The sequence below is a fragment of the Haemaphysalis longicornis genome, unplaced genomic scaffold (genome assembly GCF_048455015.1).
Source record: "Haemaphysalis longicornis isolate Haplotype H1 unplaced genomic scaffold, Haemaphysalis longicornis Haplotype H1 scaffold_3, whole genome shotgun sequence".
Lineage (NCBI taxonomy): Eukaryota > Metazoa > Arthropoda > Arachnida > Ixodida > Ixodidae > Haemaphysalis > Haemaphysalis longicornis.
In genome coordinates this window covers 58,463,106-58,480,859 of record NW_027526335.1, presented here as the reverse complement: position 1 = coordinate 58,480,859, position 17,754 = coordinate 58,463,106, and the positions used below count along the sequence as shown (strand labels likewise).

Here is a 17,754-nt window from a genome sequence, read left to right as displayed (position 1 = left end):
CGATTGCTGATTAAAAAAGGTTCGTTCCTGAAAGAGTGGTACCAACCCTATTTCGTCAGATAGGAGAAACAAACCAGTGGGACCTTGAAGAAGAAAGGTTTTGCTGAAAGTGCGCCCTTTCCTGAAAAGTGAGCCATCCTTGAATGGATAAGGTTTGTCGATGCATGCTCGTTGTCCCCAGAGATGGGCGCAAAAAGGAAAGTTGCCCTTATCCCTAAAGAAGGATGGGAGGGGCGGTTTGTGGTACAAAGGGCGCTTTGTGTAGTTTTGAGCTGCTATAAACGGACATGCACAGCCTTTGCTTTTGTTTACACGTGAGCCCTATGGAAATTCTCCGAACAGGTCATTTTATTTCATAATACAGTCGGCAGGCTAGCGGTGCAGATAATAGCGAGGCCGAACTGCGTTAAGTCTCTAATGCAACAGCGAACTTCAGCTTACAGTGATAGCGAAAACATGGAGTTTCTGCTGTTATATACTCAATAGTACGGTTTTTCTCTTAATTCGAAGACTTTATTACCTCTTTCCACCTGCCTTGTTACCAAAGACAAGTTTTACTTGAATTTATAGCGCGACAAGCACAAACAAGAGGGTAGACGAGACATTGTCTGAATGTCTCTTCCTCACTCTCATCCTTGAACGTTGTGCTGTACACTCAAGAAAATATAAAAAATCAGCTGGCCCAAGCATCAAAGTAAACAAAATTTTACCGCCCTCACCAACATCCCCGCCCACTCTTGTACGAAACAGACGCACCCATGATTTGTCCGCTTTTTAAAGAAGAAAGACGACACAGGTGAAAGACGGTGTTTCAAAATGACGTTATATTTTAACTCGGAAGGAAAAGAAATAAAGGTATATTCAATAAATTCACATGATTTTCTGTGTCTTCTGTCGCCTCTCATCAAGCTTTCAACGACGCTGTCACACTGCAACATGCCATCAACAAGACGCTACTTAAGGCGGATATACACGACACACTCTCTTGACTTGTCCAATGTATATTAAATACAATTTCTTCCCTTTAAGTATATGTGGTTAGGCTTCATCAGCCACGTTTCTTACTTGAGACTATATGATAACCTTGACAGTCCTAGACGAAAGAGGGAACAACAGTGTTTCTCTAGAATGGCACACACAGTTCATTCACACACGTTCATATGGGAACCCAACGAAGCCGGTACTGTGAGACCGCCGCATGAAGTGAACAAAGAACCCGACAGATGACAGCTTTTACCATGTACTCAATTGTAATAACTATCATTAACAGTGACAACGTGCTGGAACAAGCATTAAAAGGCATGGTGGGAAAAAATACGCGCACGGGGACGAAGTACCGCGTTTATTTCTCTTATTCCTTGTGTCGTGAATGTCAGAAAGCCGACTACTCCAACTGCGTAGACGTTATAATTGTTTCCTGGCTTGTACTTCAAATTCAGACCAGCAGTAGACTACAGTGGTAAATTTTTCTAAAATTTTGCTTAGGTTTCGCTCGTCTTTGAACTCTTCGATTGCGTAAAATTGCGTAATTGTTGAGTATATGAAGGGGGCCATCTGCTTTTAAGGCAGACGTTGACCTCTCTTCGCAGCATCCACCATAAATGAGAATAGATATGTGCTTACCAAGCTGAACAATAAAAGTTAAATACGGTGCCCCGCCATTTTGCCAATTTCATCCCATTGAGAAGCCCAAGCAGACGCAGCCTCGCTCAGCCAGGCGATAGAAGAATAACTTAGGCTGGTTTTCGATCTTATTAGCAGCTGTACTTTCAATAACGCTATAATTTATATCGAACTTCGATAGGCCAACACACGCGTATACGACTGAAGAAGACAACATATCACACATGCCTTACGCAGCGTTATACGAGCACGGTTTCACACATGCTCATTTCAGAGCGGCCGCTGTGTTGAACTCCGGCTACGACAGATGGCGCCATGCTGTCGTCGCGTCGTTGCAAGAGGAGAGCTCCCGCAACGATCCGAAACGTCGCCGTGGTGTGGTGCGGCCGGAACAGATGGCGCCACAAAGTGCATTTCAGCGTACCTCTGTCGTTTTGGCCCTCGAAAGGGCAAGCCAAATTCAAAGGTATAGCTTTTTTTTTTTTTTTTTTCAGGACGCTCGTCTGAAAAATTCTATAAAACTGGTTTGCTGAAGAAAATGGGTGGAAGCTGAATTCGTGCACATGCCATATGAATTGTGGAAACAAATCTCTTATGCGTTTAGCAGCCTTTAGTAGCGTTACCCAAGTTCCCGAATGTAAGACCACGTTTCTAATCATTATCCCGGTTCTTTCATTGAGAGCTCTGTTTTAGCTAAACAGAACGAAATTGTTTACCCTTGATGTCAAGTCACGCACGGTTTCTATGGCGTCGATAACACTGTAAGCTTTCACAGACTTGAGTTAGACGTAAGCCCGGCTTTTCAAGTGGCCACGTCTCGACCACGGCACACACACGCACACACACAGGCGCACACACACATTTACATGAAGAAAAGAAGAACACAGGTTTCCACGCATGATTGAACCCAACCAGATGATTCTCTACAGCAACAGTGTTCCACACAGACGGCGGCACAGTTCATCAAACACATAAATAAAATATACAGGACCGCGTGGCATCAGTCCGTAGGTCGCGTTGCGTACGATGTCGTACAAACGCGCTTGTGACAACAACGCGAGTAGAGCGTACAGTGCAGGCCCCACGGACCTGTAGCCGCTACGCTGGCCCGAGATCTGCTCGAACGACGAGGCTCTTCGGTACCTCATTACGCGCACCGCCACTATATACGCAGCAGAGCCTTCTTAATTTTCTTCTCTCTATACAAACGCGCAGAAGGTGGTGCGGCTAGTAGACAACCGGGGCTTCGTACGTGCATTCACCCAAATTAGAACACACACAGCCACACGACACTTGGAGCCTGCGTTTATAACTGGCACATGGAAACATGGAGGGGATCACGCACGCGCAGTTTCACTCAAGTACGACGCATTCGCACACACGTGCACACGAGAACTTCGACAAACAATCCAACACGCACATTTCTCATTTTCGTTAACAAAATTCATAAATAACGCGAAATGTAAGCGCTTTGACAGGGAGAGGTGGAGAATATATGCAAACGAGAAGAAAGAGTGGTGTGAAATGGGAAAGGTGGCGTTGGGCAAAATTACACCCGAGATGCTGTGAGCGTCGAGCTTCACATCACGGCACAGGGACATTGGAAGGAAGAGAACAGGGGGAGGCGAAAACACAACGCCCGGTTTATAACAGTTCATGACTCGACGTGGGAACACCCGGGGTTCCTCCTCCGGCATTAGCGCGGCAGTATGCTATGTACACGCGGAACCACGACCGCTGTGTGCCGCGCCCATTCGCAGTGACAGCAGGGCGACGGAGAGTTCGTTCCGCGGATCAACACGGTTCCGCAGCGCAATGCACACAGCTGTGGAGCCGGCAGGTTGCTAGCCCTGTGTTCTGTGATGCGCGCGCGCGCGCGCTGACGTGGAGGGGGAGTTTCATGCCGGGACTCGATGCTTCAGATCGGGGATCTCGTCGCCGCTGGGCTGCAGGTCACGGAGAGTTGTGGAGGGGGAGGCTGGAGCGCGCCGGAGGGCCTCCTCGCCTAACCGACGGGCGTCGTGGACTCGGCTGCATGGTAAGGGAACAAGGCAGGGATAAAAATCAATGAGTTGACAAGAACAAACATAATCTTGTAAACTGTACGCTTTCTGCATAAACTCGGTCGCTCGTCACTTCGGATTACATCTGCTAATATGCATGCAAGCTGCACTTTTCATTGTTATAAATAAATTTTAAGTGCGTGGCCACACTGGCTGCACTTTTCTAGTTGACTGATTTCATTATGGAACTGTTTTTTATGTTCTTAATTTAGCTTCATTTTAACGCCTGAAGATATAAATGCCTCTATCCAGCGCCCAGGCGTAATCTCTCGCCCAAATATTTTTATTTCAGAGCGCTCTCAAGCACTTTTTCAAGATTTTCTTTTCAACACTTGCAACGTTTTTAGAATATGCTTATAAAGCGCGCCCAGCACTCATATTAGCTGTGCACTTAATATCTGAGTCACATATCCCTGCCCTGCACACATCACACCACTTATAAATTTGTTCAGGACATTTTGTCTCTGTACTGCACTCTTCGAAGTCCAGAAATTTTTCGTGCGCGTGTGTGACGTTACACGAGCGGTATCCCCACCCTTTGCCGGCCTTTTTTTTTTTCAAAAGCAGGAATACACTTATCTCTAGGTTCCTTAAAAAAGTCGCAACAAAATCAACTAAAAAGGTATCTACAGCAACGAGCGTACCACTGATTTTCGTTCTGCGCTGACTATTGCAGCTCCCGTAATGTATCCGGGCATGAAGGAGGGGGAGGAAGCGTTCACCAGAACAATAACAGCACCAATTTGAAGAAAAAAGACGTAAAGTCTCCTATGCTTTTGGCATCTCATAACTCCTGGTTTTGGCATCTCATGCATTTGGTTAAAGGAGGCAAGAAAAGGAACTGTACTGCAAAGGCTCAAGGCTTTTTTTTAACACGAAAGTGTTTTATTCCCGGATACACAAAGATTTCACCGACGTCATTTCCGTCACGAAAATGACGCCATTACAGCGAAGCAAGCCACCTGTAAAGGCTGCACCCCACCCCATACGGTCTTCTTGCGGGGAAGCCACCTTTAGTACTTAAGAGTACGTTATAATTAGGGTTTTTCGTTTTCTGTTTTTATATTTTCACACGAAAGTGTTCTATGCCGCTATACACCAAGATTTCACTGACTTCATATCCGTGACGGAAATGACGCCAGTACACCTTCGCCGAAGCGACCCGCCAGCAGGACGTCGCTCGCCAAGCACACTTACTAGACAGCCGCCGACCCGCAAATCAGGCTCAGCTGCAGATTTCGCTGCCCATTTCCCTTTTGTGTTTTACAGATTCCTATGGCGGAGGAACCAAGCACAGTTTGTTAAGTAACGTCGCACACGAAGACGACGCGAGAGTTACGGTGGTCTATAGTCAGATCCTTCGCCATTCTTTTACGCCGACGAGAGCAGCAATCGCGATGAATGTTATGGCTACCGGTTCTCCGCGCGCTGACGAAGGTAAGGTGCCATCATGGTTGTTAACAGCTAGTTCCTTCGCCAGTTTCAAGGGTCAGACAATGGAGGCGGCTGTTGTGAGCCTTCACGTTCACAACAGAACATGCTTCTTCAGCTAAATAACCAATAACCGCGGGATGCAAATGGACCGCCCTTTTGTGACATAAGGAAACTCGAAATGTGTTCTGAATTCCGTTTCATTGGCAAAATAAACGCGCAACTTAAGAATCGCTCGCGTGGACGCCTGAGGAAGCTTAGTACACGCGATTCTTGAGCTCCACCCACACTTCGAGTTGAACCACAGAGAAAGGATAGGTACTAAAGGGTGACCAGCACGGTGTAGCACCTTGGCGCATGTCGGCGAGCGCTTAAGAGCGCGCCGAAACGTGCTATTCAGGGCATGTACGCACATGAGTAAGCGGTTTAGCGAATACTGAACCATTACCGAAAATGGAAGGCCCGAAAATAAATAAACGACCAACGAGAGCGGTCATCGAAAGGCAGAGAGAAGGCCGAACCAACTTTTTCTGGCGCTAACGACTTTGGTGGAAATTTAAATACCGGAGGAAACGCTTAGCTTCAGATTCCAAATTTTTAAACTTGGCACTTTGCGTACTTGCGCCGATTAAGATTGCCAAAAAAAAACAAGATCTTTGTGGATACCAGCAGCCATGCCAGCAGTGGCCATTCATGAAAAATTGCGCGGCTGGACGCAAGATGCAACACACCTCATTTGTGCTTTAAAAGTGTCTCGAACATACTGTTTATAACGAGCGGTTGAACCAGGTAACGATTTAAGCGTGCGTTAGCCAATAATGACAAATATCTTCTTGGCCGCCCGCTGACCACACGAAACACGCTTCGCAAAACCGAAAAAGGGGGGAAAAATCTTCCCCCCCAAAAAACTGTTTCACGACTGCCGAAAACGGCCAGGTTTTTAAAACGGTTTCCACCGAAGTCATCGGCGGCGGTGGGCGCGCGGCTTACCAGAAAGCGGGAGACTGGTGTGAACCCGACCGATACATTTCTCTTAATTAGCCGTCAGGAACACGGTCTCTTAATCCGCTCCGAGTGCCATTAAAACCTGGGGAAGTGTTGGTAGAAGCCAGTCGTTCGCAGATAGTTCTCGTTCGCGTTTCGCGCAGGTTATGGTGGCGCGAAAACGGCGGGGAGCGGCTACCAATCTGAGCGTCATTACAAACAGGCCGCGCGCGCGCGCCGTTTTCGGCCGCCGATTCGACGAGTTTTGCGCGGAAAAACTTCGTCCCACGCCCGACGATTCGGCGCGGGAGCGGAGGAAATGGGGCGGTTATTCACACTTTGCGTGAGGCGAATTCCGAAACCATGAACGACTGAGTCAAACCGCACTGCACGTGCACGCCGTCTGCCGTCTATGGTGCCATAAAGCCGAATTCATCGCGATAGGTGCCTAACATATATCCTGTCAAAATCAGGTAGTAACTTCTCTAAATAACACATTCACGCTTGGCTTGGCTTGTTCAGTACCAACGAAACGAGAGGCCGAAATTATTTCCCAATTTAGGGTTACCAGGACGACGGAGGGTTGTGGATTTCCCGAGAGTGTACCTGGGTTAGAAACGCGCACATAGAATATGAACCGGCGTTCGTAACCTGTAAAGTTTGAGTTATTAGAGGTACACTAATGATATCATTCGGGCAGAGTGGTGGAGGGATTCGGATGGATTTTGACCACGTGCGCCGAAGTTAAGACACACGGGAATTTCCACACAGAAAAGCAGCCATCGTGGATAGGAATGAACCCGAGTTATTGGGCTCAACAGCACAATGCTTTCGGCATTAAGCTACCGCGGCGTGTAGATACACAAAATCTGTTGCGAACAAGTTTCGACTCTTATATAAGAGCTGTGTTTTTGGACCAAATCTCAAAATACGGACATGACGGCTGATATTTTCGCGTCCTACGTTCTCATTTCATTTCGGTCTGCTGTGCTTCGCCTCTGTCGTGATGCAATGGCCGTGCAGTGGCCATCGAAGTGCAACGTCGTTCCAGGAAATACAAAGGACAAAGACGCGATTAAGGGTGATAAAGCTGTTCAGCTGGTTGCACAGCATCGACACTTTCATATATATCGTTATTATGACGCCAGTGGCCATCGAATAGAGCTGGTCACCATCACTGGTTATCTGAGCCTTGAAATAAAAGTCTTGCTTAAAGTAGCCCGCTTTCATAAACGCTGGTTTGTGCAAACATCACACAATCCCAATAAAACTGCCATCATATGGGACCGCGTAGTAGCATATATACGTCTGTAGCAACCAGATTGGGGGAGTCCTTGAAAAGCTAGAACACAATCTTGCGCAAGATGTTTTTCATAAATCCGAATAACGGCTGTTCGTGGTGGTCTCCACGGCCAATATTTTAGTCGCTACTCAAGACAACCGCAAAAAAGCGCGTCTCATCGTTGGCACATTACGCAAAAAGAATCGCGCCCAGGGTGCCAATTCTTTACTAGAAATGGCAAGTGCTTACAGAACATTGTCGCCGAAATATAACGAATCCCCCTCCCCCCTCCCCCCCCTTCTTCCAAAAAAGAAGAAGCAAGGTTTATTCAAATGTCCACAATGCACCCGCCGTTTACTTGCGTCCCAATTAGGCACGATTAATTCAATTTAGTCGGAGAGTCTACGGGAGGATGAGAAAAAAAAATCGCTCCACGCGTCGTTGTATTCGCGGGGCCCATTTGCGCGCACTAAGCGCTCGCGGCGAAAGTAAACACTACCGCATCAAAACGCCGCCGTGCGTATTGAAACGAGCCACGAGCTCTTCATCTTGCTCGGGTGCAGGCCGCGTTTTATTTCCCTTACTTATTCGTTTCCGGTCCCCGCTTCGACTTTCTCCGTGTTCCCCCGCCATAGCGGCTCTCTCCTCAGCCGCCTTAAAAACACAATTAGCGATTGTGTTACGCGGGAAACAAAACAATTAGCTCGAGCCCGGTCTATCCCCTCTTGCAACTCCACGCCGTTTTCTTCCTCTTTTGCTCCTCCTCCTCCCCCTCTTAGCGCTGCTTAGCGGTAACTTCTTTCCGCCTCGGCGTGGTTCTGTTATTTGGACGACGACGACGGCGTCGTTAGGAAAGACTTAATGCCCGTGGCAAGCCCCCTCCGCGCGCCAAGAAGTTTTCTTTGCTCCCCAAAACGTCCCTTCTTTGTTTTAGCGAAAACTGCTCGGCCTGCCCCGCGCAATTTACCCCAGCAGGGCCGGCAAGGCCTCCTGTTTTGTTTTCGAGCTCTCTGTTAGGCTCTTCTTTCCCTTCTTGATAGAACTGGTCGCTTTAGGCTGTGCGTGTCGCGTGCAAGAGAGGTTCAGCTGTGCTGGAAGAAAAATGCGTTGGCGTTGGTCGCGTTAAGACAAAGGAAAGTCGGCGCAGCGAGTGCGGTCATGGCTCGGGGAACTGCGGCGCTGAGGCGGTAATTCGTTACGGCTCCACTGCTCGGAGTCCTCCGAGCCTACTCAAAAACGGGTAGCGCAAAACACCTCTCTCTCTCTCTCTCTCTCTCTCTCTCTCTCTCTCTCTCTCTCTCTCTCTCTCTCTCTCTCTCTCTCTCTCTCTCTCTCTCTCTCTCTCTCTCTCTCTCTCTCTACGTACGTCCCAGAAGCTGTTCCAGCTTCTCTCATCTTGCCCAGCTGTTCCCATGATATTTTCACTTAGCTTCAGTAACATCAAGTCTAGATGGCTCAGCACTAGTAAACAATGGTTTAGAAATTCACAGCTAATAAGCCGCAAATTGCGTTACTGCGTACAATCACCACCAAACCGGACTTTAGTTTTAGTTACCCATCTATACAGCCAGACAAAAAAAAAAGTCACGTTAGGGCAAAGAACCGCCCCGCTTACAACGCCTATTGTCAACTAGCTCACTCTGCACAGAGTGAGCTTTTATCTACAGCGTTCATAGGTCCCCCTGCTGCGTTCTCCGATGTATGCGGCGCTGCATTTGGGTTTATTTTCGTGCACTCGCAGAGGAAAAGAAAATCAGTGAGGGTATTACACATCATCATCTCATTGCTATGCACGAATACGAAGCAGTGAGCAGCTATAGCCTATTCCGCAAGTTAGGTTCTTACAGCGTTCTCATTTCTTCTTTGCCTGTTTGCGTGCGATATTCAGAGCCTCAGTCACTCTCCCTTCAGCCGAACTCGGATGGAAATCTTGCGTACTCTTCTTCTTCTTCACCAGCAGCTCTCCGGGCATAATCTCCCCGGCCCGCTCCCAGATCCCGTCCCTGCGACTCGTGGCCAGAAAGCGGGCCTTTGTTTTTTCCCTGCAACTCGTTTCGTCGCAGAGGGAAGCGCTTGATCGCCGCCGCCGCCGTCGTCGTCCTGTACGCGGCAGCGCCCAGTCTGCCGTGGTTCGGCTTCTCCGCCGGGCGCGCCATCCATCAACCCATTCATCACACGGGACAGCGGAGGTGTCGCCCTCTCTCGGCCGAGTTTATCTCGGCGCCGAGACCCTTTTGCCGGGGCAACGCCTTCGAGTGGCGCGCCCGTGACGGCACTGTGTGAGTGTGCACCCCTTTCCTGTGCACACGCCCTTCTCCCGCAAGATTCCCCGCGACCAACTTAGATGTTTTGGGAAACGGAAAAGAGGATCTTGCCAAGATTGCGCTGAGTTGCTGAAACAGCGCAATGTCTCTGGCCGACCTAACATGGGCGTACTCAGCAGAATCCGCCCCTTTATTGAGGAAAACTTTGAAAAAATAAAGGAAGAAGGAAGACAGGAAGTTTGTTTGCAGAAAAACTACTTGAGCGGTTAAGGCCGTCTCAAGAAAATTCGACGCCCAGCGTTTACACGTGACTAGGAATGTGCGTTCCCTAATCTAGCGTTAAACAGTTTGCGGCAATACAGCCCGGCTTTTCTTCGTTTCTTAGCCATACTCGTAAGTACGTCGCTACAAGTCACAAAAATAACATGAACTCTGTTACATTTTTCGGTGTTTAATAACAAGACCACTCCACGTTTTTGTGCAGTGATAACAAGTTTTGTTCGGTACTTTTTTTTACACTACTTACATCTCCGGAAGGTTTTACATTTATCGCTGTTTTACAGGCAAGAAAGGCGGCTGAAAATCCAAAGAATTCTCCCCCCACACGCACAAAGAAACGCCCGTATTCCGCACCCCTACTCTACTTTTATCGCCTTCTGGACGATTGCAAGCAACCTCACCTTAAGTCTTCAATTGGGCGCGAATCTTGAAAAATTCAATGATGTATTCGCACACCGTGTGCATATATGCTTTGTTTTTCTTCTTACGTGAAACGTGCTATATTCTGGTTTGCTACCTTAGATTCTTTATTGCCCGCATTGTGTAAAGCGGGACAACCGCCTAGCGGTACCACTTCAGTACAACCGTTGCGAAATGGTTCTCTTCGAACTTTTATAACTTTTACACGTACTTAACATGCCCTTAGCAGTGTTGATAAGAGTAAGTTTTTTAACCTACTAAGAGTAGGTACTTTGGCGCTGCTGCATATGGTGTCGTCTTTTTAATTATTTCACTGTGTACCTGTATTACGATGAAACCGCGAAACACTTTCTTTCCGCACCAAAAACAGCTTTTTTATCATAAAATACGGGGCATGTCAAGCTGCCGTCAAGGTTTTGACCACCCCTCCTCCGTACTAAGGTCACGGCCTCTCAATTACCGTCATCATCGTGGTCCGGATTTGGGCCGTTTTCTTCCCCCTTCGTGCTATAAAATGGTCCCCAACGGACTGGTATTCGTAAAAAGTCGTTCCTTCAGCGACATCGGCCTATCTTTCGTATAACTGGTTTTCGGGATTACGGAGCTCCGTTCGTTGAGCGCGTCATGCCGCACAGAGAGAAATAAAATAGATTTCAACTATACCGTGAGCAGAGAAACGACGTCTGTAATTATCATCCCCCTCCGCCTAAGTTTCAGCACTTCCCCATTACCTTCCGGCAGGATCCGTATTATCACCGATTCCTTTTAAAAATGAATTGACCCTTAATTTTTTATTCATGTGCATTTCGCACAGCATTGCACAGAAATGTTTAACAAATGAGTAACTGACAACTAAGATGTTTTCCTGAATGTGGTTTTGTTATTTTTTTTATTTTACGCGACTACGCTTCAATTTAACGCCACGTAAGTAACCACTTACGGTAGGTATATAGTAGCCAGTCAGTTTTACACATGGGTAAATCTTACCCCGGTGTTCTAAATCCTTCTTCCACTTGAGCCTTGAGTACAGGAGATCATTAAAAGCGATTTTCGCTTGTAAATGCATTGTGGTATCCCCCACTGGTCCAAGTCGAGAAAGCACGTGGTCAGGCTTCGAGTACGGTCATTAGTTTTGTTTCCCACGTTTCGAAGTTCGGTAATTTTGAAAGTTTCCAATCGTTCCCTGTAACATGTACAAGTCTGGCTCAAGCCATTTTGTGAGCGTGGCAAGCGGTTTGCTCACTGGAGAACAAACACACGGCGGTCTGCTGATTACCGCGAACTGAGAAAAAAAATCTAAATATCGGTTACGTATCACTCGTCTTTGAGCTGAACGTCAAACAAGCCCGATACCCAATCAATAAATTGCCTTCTTTGATAAGAGTCCTTCACCTTTATGTTGAGCGTCATTTCACGAGCTTATTCTCGTAGTCTCCCATTGCGTCTTACAAAATAAGAGGTCGACTTACAGGCAAATCCAAAGTCCAAATTCAGGCCCCCACCAGGTCAACGTTCCTCCGCAGTGGAACCCTAACGCAGTAGACCATTAGGCACACGATCACACAAAAAGCCGCCTTCCGCTCCACTTCCCCGCATCTGTGTACTCACCGGCGAGACACGTAACCGTTTACTACAGACGGCGCAATGTTTCAGAAACTTCACGAATAACACGGGGTGCTCCTCCAAGCTGAACGACATTTGACCGACTCCAAGCGGCTTGCATTGTCTGCCGTTAGCAACTGCGATCAGTCGTCTTCCCCTTTCAATCGCTTCCGCCCGTTCTTTTCGCCTCTCGTCATCAACAGAACGAGAACAAACAATACGCTAGCTGTGATGTAACGTTCATACAAAAACGCAGAAGGTTTGGCCAAAGGTTGCACAAAAGGTGAACAGAGAGCGTCTTGAACAAATATAACTCGAAACAGGCACACACACACAAAAAAAACACCCACCGAAAGGGAAGTCCCCGCCAGCCTCTTCCTCCCGCTTTATGTGGTACCTTTCCGTCCCCGGCACCCACCAGCATACCCTTGCTTTCCATTTAATGTGTGTGTCGGGCCGTGTTGACGCTTCCGACGCTAACACCGCCGCCGACGCCAGCCCTATTTCTTTTCTTTGGTCCACGTTGGTTTCGATCGTCGGCGATGTTCTTTTTCGCTCTTTGTTTGTGCGCGGCACGCACACACACACACACCCACGTACACATGCTAGCTTCCGCGTGCTCTTCCCGCGCCTCCTTTTCCCTTTTTTCCCCTTCCGTCCCTCGCTGGCGAATGATTAATGATCGCCCGAGTGATCGAACAGCGGGAAATGGGCTCTGCGTTGCGGAGACGAAGCAGGATCTCTCTCTGTGCATTCCTTCTCCACGCCTCCCCTTTCACCCAAACAGCTCTATGCAGAACAGGGACCGGCAGAGAGGCGCAGTAAAGGGAAAAGCTATACGATCGAGGTACAGATAGAGGCGAGACGGCCGGAAGAAAGAACAAGAAGCGGGAGTAAGAAGAAGGGCAAAAAAAGTCCAGGAGTGCCCGCAAGGCGCAGGCACGCTGTCTGGAGCCAGCCCGCCAAGGGGCGTTATGCAGGGACAGGAAAATACGTGGAAGGAGTCTCATATTAAGGGAAGGAAACTTGGTGCGAGCACCACGGCTGCGGAGGGAGCTGAGCCTCCTTTTACAGCGACGGAACTTCCGTCCTGCCGCCGACGCCGCACCGGAGTGGGAATACATTAGGGAGAAGTGCGCCAAACGCTCGCGCGAGCCCAGCGAGTGGATCGAAAAGCTGGTGTCAAGGTTTTTCCCACTCCGGGAGCAACGGGATAAGCTCCGCCAGAGCGAACAGGATGCTGAAAACTCGAGTTTTCTTCGTCGCACATTGTCTAACCCCTTTCCCGTCTGCTGGAAATATAAGTGAAACGAAAGGTGATGTTGGAATACAACCAAGTAGCACCCCTTTACGTCATGAATCAAGTATAGTTCAGTTTACCTGAAGGTAAGACGACAAACCCGGCTCGACCCCCCCCCTCCGCCCCTCCCCCCCCCCCCCCCCCCAAAAAAAAAAAAACAGCATTTGACTCCCAGGGGAGTTTATTTCCCACTAACGCTGGTCAGTTTTTAAGGGGGCACAATGAATGGTACACAGCCAAGCTCTAACTTGAGAACCTCCCGTTCTTGCCTTGATGCTACTCAGCTGCATACAGATGAATACAAATTGTTTGAGAGAGAATTTGTTTATATTTAACATTTAACGACCGATGACTCGATCATTACGCTTCATGCAGTGCACCTAGGATGTATTGTTTGCTGCTGCTAAATGCCATAACACGTTCGCTATATTAGTTTCACTTCAGTCGAGGCCTCTACAAGTACCAGGAACACTGCCTTGTTCGCAAGCAGGAGCGGCTACCACCACGTCGAGCACAAACAAGAGAGAAAAAAAAAGGCTACCAAATTGGCACAAGAATAAACAACCAATTATTAGTGGAAAATCGCATCAGGTACGAAGAGGCGAAAACATTGTTAGAAAATAATGTCAGCTAATGTAAAAAGCAGTTCGAAACAGAGAGAAAGTGTTCTCAAGCACAGAACAACATTCCTCAACACTCTTTATTTTCACTCTTCTTCCTTATTTAACGCTGGAGGCATTACTAGGTTATCTGCTTACCTCACGAAAAACAAGATGGCGATTCCACTCATTATGCCGTCCCTGACTAAAGTTAAAGTGAACCAAGAGATAGTGAAGTCACTAACGCGGGCAGCATGACGCAATGTTACTGACCATATCAGTCGTTTTCTCACCCACGGCTCCTTTTGCACGGCACCATAACCCCGCTTCTCACACTCACATTGCAGTAGCGAGCAGTGAGGGAGGACTTCACTGTGCTGCGCATTAAAATATGTCGTTCTTTTCAGGCTCAGAGCCCGTGTAATTCTATGAGAATCGCGTTGACACATTGCTCAAAAGGACGCGAACGGCATCCTGTTTGTTTTGTCGCTCTTTCCTTACGGAAAGCGTGCTTCTCCCTTAGCTTCTAAGCAAGAGGGAAAGCCACTGTTAAAGCAAGCCGCCGCCTCGCGGTGTAAGCAAGTACAGACAAATGCAGTACTCTTGCGATACGGTGCGGCTTGCCCGGAAGCTTCATGTTAAAGCGATGGTTGTAATTACGCCATACACCAAAAAATTAACAGTTCATTCTTTTCTCGGGCCAATTTGTGCGGATATGAACTAATGTAAAGGCTTCGAACTTCAAAATTTACTCGACTGCACATTCAACGGAACCAAACGTTTGATAAAAATTTAAAGCAATTAAAACGCTCTCTAACTAGTGGGGACATCGGCACCAGGTGTGATACTCGGATTTAAGAATTGTATTTATGCGCGTAAAATGAAATAAAGTTTCGTACTTCAAAATCGGCTATTGGGGCTGATTGGAAAGTTATCTTATAATAAGCTCCTCATCTGTTCGTAGTTTATAAGGGTCAGAACAGTACCAATTAATGTTAATTTATGTTGATTTTGTTGTTTTTCAAAAAAAAAACCGAGCTTTAAATTAAAGGTACATTCAATTCGTATGGCAGAATCTTCTCCGCACTGTAGGAGATTGCGTCAAAACTATGCTACACACAGGTAAGATGGCATAATCATTGTTAAGGGTAAATTTCAGGCCACGTAATCGGCAGTGATTATTCGACACAGCGCGCCCAAATCGGAGCGGCATGACTACTGAGTGGGGTAATCTGAGACTCCTTAATTAGACTTCCTAGTGAGAGCCCACCACGAGGTGTCCAAGAAAATCAATTTTTTTTCTTCCTCCACCCACCCACCACCATCACGTGAATCATTTGTTAACTCTGTACAAACACGAAACGAAAAGTCGTAGCAAATAGCATCAAGGACGAGCGGACTGGGAGGCAGCATTATTGAGGCCATAGATGTAATCTTTTTGTGCTTACAGCGGCTTTGAAATTGAAACGCCACCTTCATTATTTCATTATTTTCTGCTCATCGCGTAACTCGAGAGTGGCATTTATTCTGAGTATTTTCCTATAGTAGTTTACGCAGAGAACTCGTCGCATCTTGCGTACACGTTTGTGCCCATGCAGATTGATAATGTGGCACACAGCCACAACTACTGTTCCCAAGAATTGTAACATGAAATGGCATGCTTAAAAACATACATCTTGAATAAAGAAAGCCGCATGGCACAACGCCTCATCTGTGACACAACAGTCGGTAACCCGAAGCTTACTCTCGCAAACTTTATACTCCTCTCCGACGCTTATATGGATATAAAAACATCCCTTTGATAAATGAAAACGTAACGTGAAGTAACCGACGCGTATGCGCTGAGTTCTCCTCCCTTCTAGCAGCCGTTAGCCGAACTGATGCAAGAAACAATGACCGTGATGAGTAGCCTTTCCGGTGAAGGACAGCGGCAGGGACACACCGTTGCTGACATCGACATCGCGTAGCTAACATGGGAAAACTAACATGGGCCCCTGTGGTGCCTCATTACAAAGCATGTAGACCGGATGACAACAGACCGGAAAAAACTGATAGGAACAAAAACAGAGTCACAGCTATGCAAATCTCAACAATGCATTGAGTACGATTAATTCGCTACTGTTCTATAACGCCACTCTCTCAAAGCGCTCGCTTTCTACCCTCGTTGAAATTGACGGCTAGTTTGAGCATGTGTTCAAGTTATACTGCTTTCTTTCTGGTCTGTAACACAAGACGTTGAGGGTGCGGCTACGTGCTGTTTGGTTGCGCTCTTGTTTCTCTGACTACTATTCAGTGCCTAAAGTTTCGACTCGATGGAACCTTTCTTATCTGATTTTGTTTTCATCCTCTACCAGCACTTTTTATTTTCGTTGCTAGTTAGCAATCTACCTTTTTTGAAGAAGCTGGCGAGATATGTTGCTCATATTTTCTGATAAGGTTATCTATAAATTAATCCGTCCACCCGAACTTCCTTCTCGTTTTTTCTTTCGTATTGAAGCCGTAACATCCTTCCTGACTGTCGCCACAGTGTTTCTAAACGGATCAAATAAAAGCAAAAATACGCTGAAATTTGGCCACAAGGAAAACAATTTTAGTCGTGCCTATTTAATTACAAGCTCGCCATTATGCAGTAAAAAGCCTTTAAAATCGCTTTCAGGAGAAAACACTTTATATATTATCACAAGCGCACGCACAGAAAGGGAATAATTCTCCTTAAGCCACGCAAGCAGTTGATATGAAATTGTTTCTGAGAGACGGTCTGGGAAAACATAGCTCCTGCAGCTTCGAGTACGAAAGTGGCCGGGGCCCAGCGAAGCGACACGCCCGGGCCCCAGCAAATGTGCCGCGTGCACTAGTGTTTGCCGTGGCTGGCGGCGCTGCTCACGCGAGCGATGTCGTCACCACCGAGATCATCACAGGCCCAAGGGCGACGTCATGCGCTGTTCAAAACTTACACACATGGGCTTTCCAGGTGGCCAAGCTGCAGGAATACGTAACAGGGAGTAGTGAGAGCGGGAAAGCGATAGGTCGGAAGGAGATATGAAAGTAGGGAAAACGTACGAGGCTTTGTGTTTGCGCGGTGACGGCGGCCGGGGGCTTGGGTTTCCGAAGTTAATGGATTCCAATCTGGAGAGCGTATTTCAGAGGCCACGGGCGATGGAATATGGACAGCGGAAGGAAATGAGCGGCGGCGGGGCACGAAGAGGAAGATAAAGAAAGCAGGGCTGGGCACGGCGAAGCAAACGAGCCGGCCCATCTGAGGCCTGCATGTTTTCGTAATTGCGTGCGAATCGCACCAGATGGCTCTAACTCCGCCGGCGCTGCTGCCCTCGAACGCCTCGTCCTTCGCCCCCGGTGCGCTCTCCTTTTTGCTGGCTGCCGCTGCTGCCGCTGCTATTTGACCGTATACGACGCGCTTTCCTGAGAATCGGCCTCGTAAAATCGTTCCCCTCGCCGTAGTAAGAAGGGCGCATAAACTCGGCCTGGATGTAGGCGGGAAGAGCAAGTCGAGCGGTGCGGGGAAGCATCCTGGCCTATGCCGGCTTTAATGAGTAACGAGTCCCGTGAGCGGGCGGGGACAAATGTGTCGTAAGGGACTTGGCTGTTTCTATTTCGCGCGCATTTTTCTAGTATTGGCACCTTCGCGAAGCAGTAGTTCCAGTTGCTTGAGAGAGGGAGATTGGGACATTACTGTCAAACAACGGCAGAAACATGTTTCGCGCATTCTAGCTTACCGTTACGAATAACGAAATAAAGGACAGCTTTACGGGACATCGCCATCTCCTGACGCAGTAACAAACGCCAGCGTACGTCTCTGGATTGTGTCGTGTCACGCACTAGCTTCGCGTCGGAAGTGTGGTTCTTGTCCAAGGTGGCTCTTGTTCTGATACAGGCGAGAACACACACA

General features: G+C 47.8%; 1 long non-coding RNA gene across 1 annotated transcript; it reads right to left on the bottom strand.

Annotated features, from left to right (window-relative positions):
• Positions 1-805: 805 nt before the first annotated feature.
• Positions 806-17,076, bottom strand: LOC144174493 (uncharacterized). The gene is made up of 2 exons (XR_013323487.1): positions 16,908-17,076; positions 806-3,654 (listed from the first exon to the last, which is right to left on the bottom strand). It is a non-coding gene; the product is annotated as an uncharacterized LOC144174493 (long non-coding RNA).
• Positions 17,077-17,754: the final 678 nt, after the last annotated feature.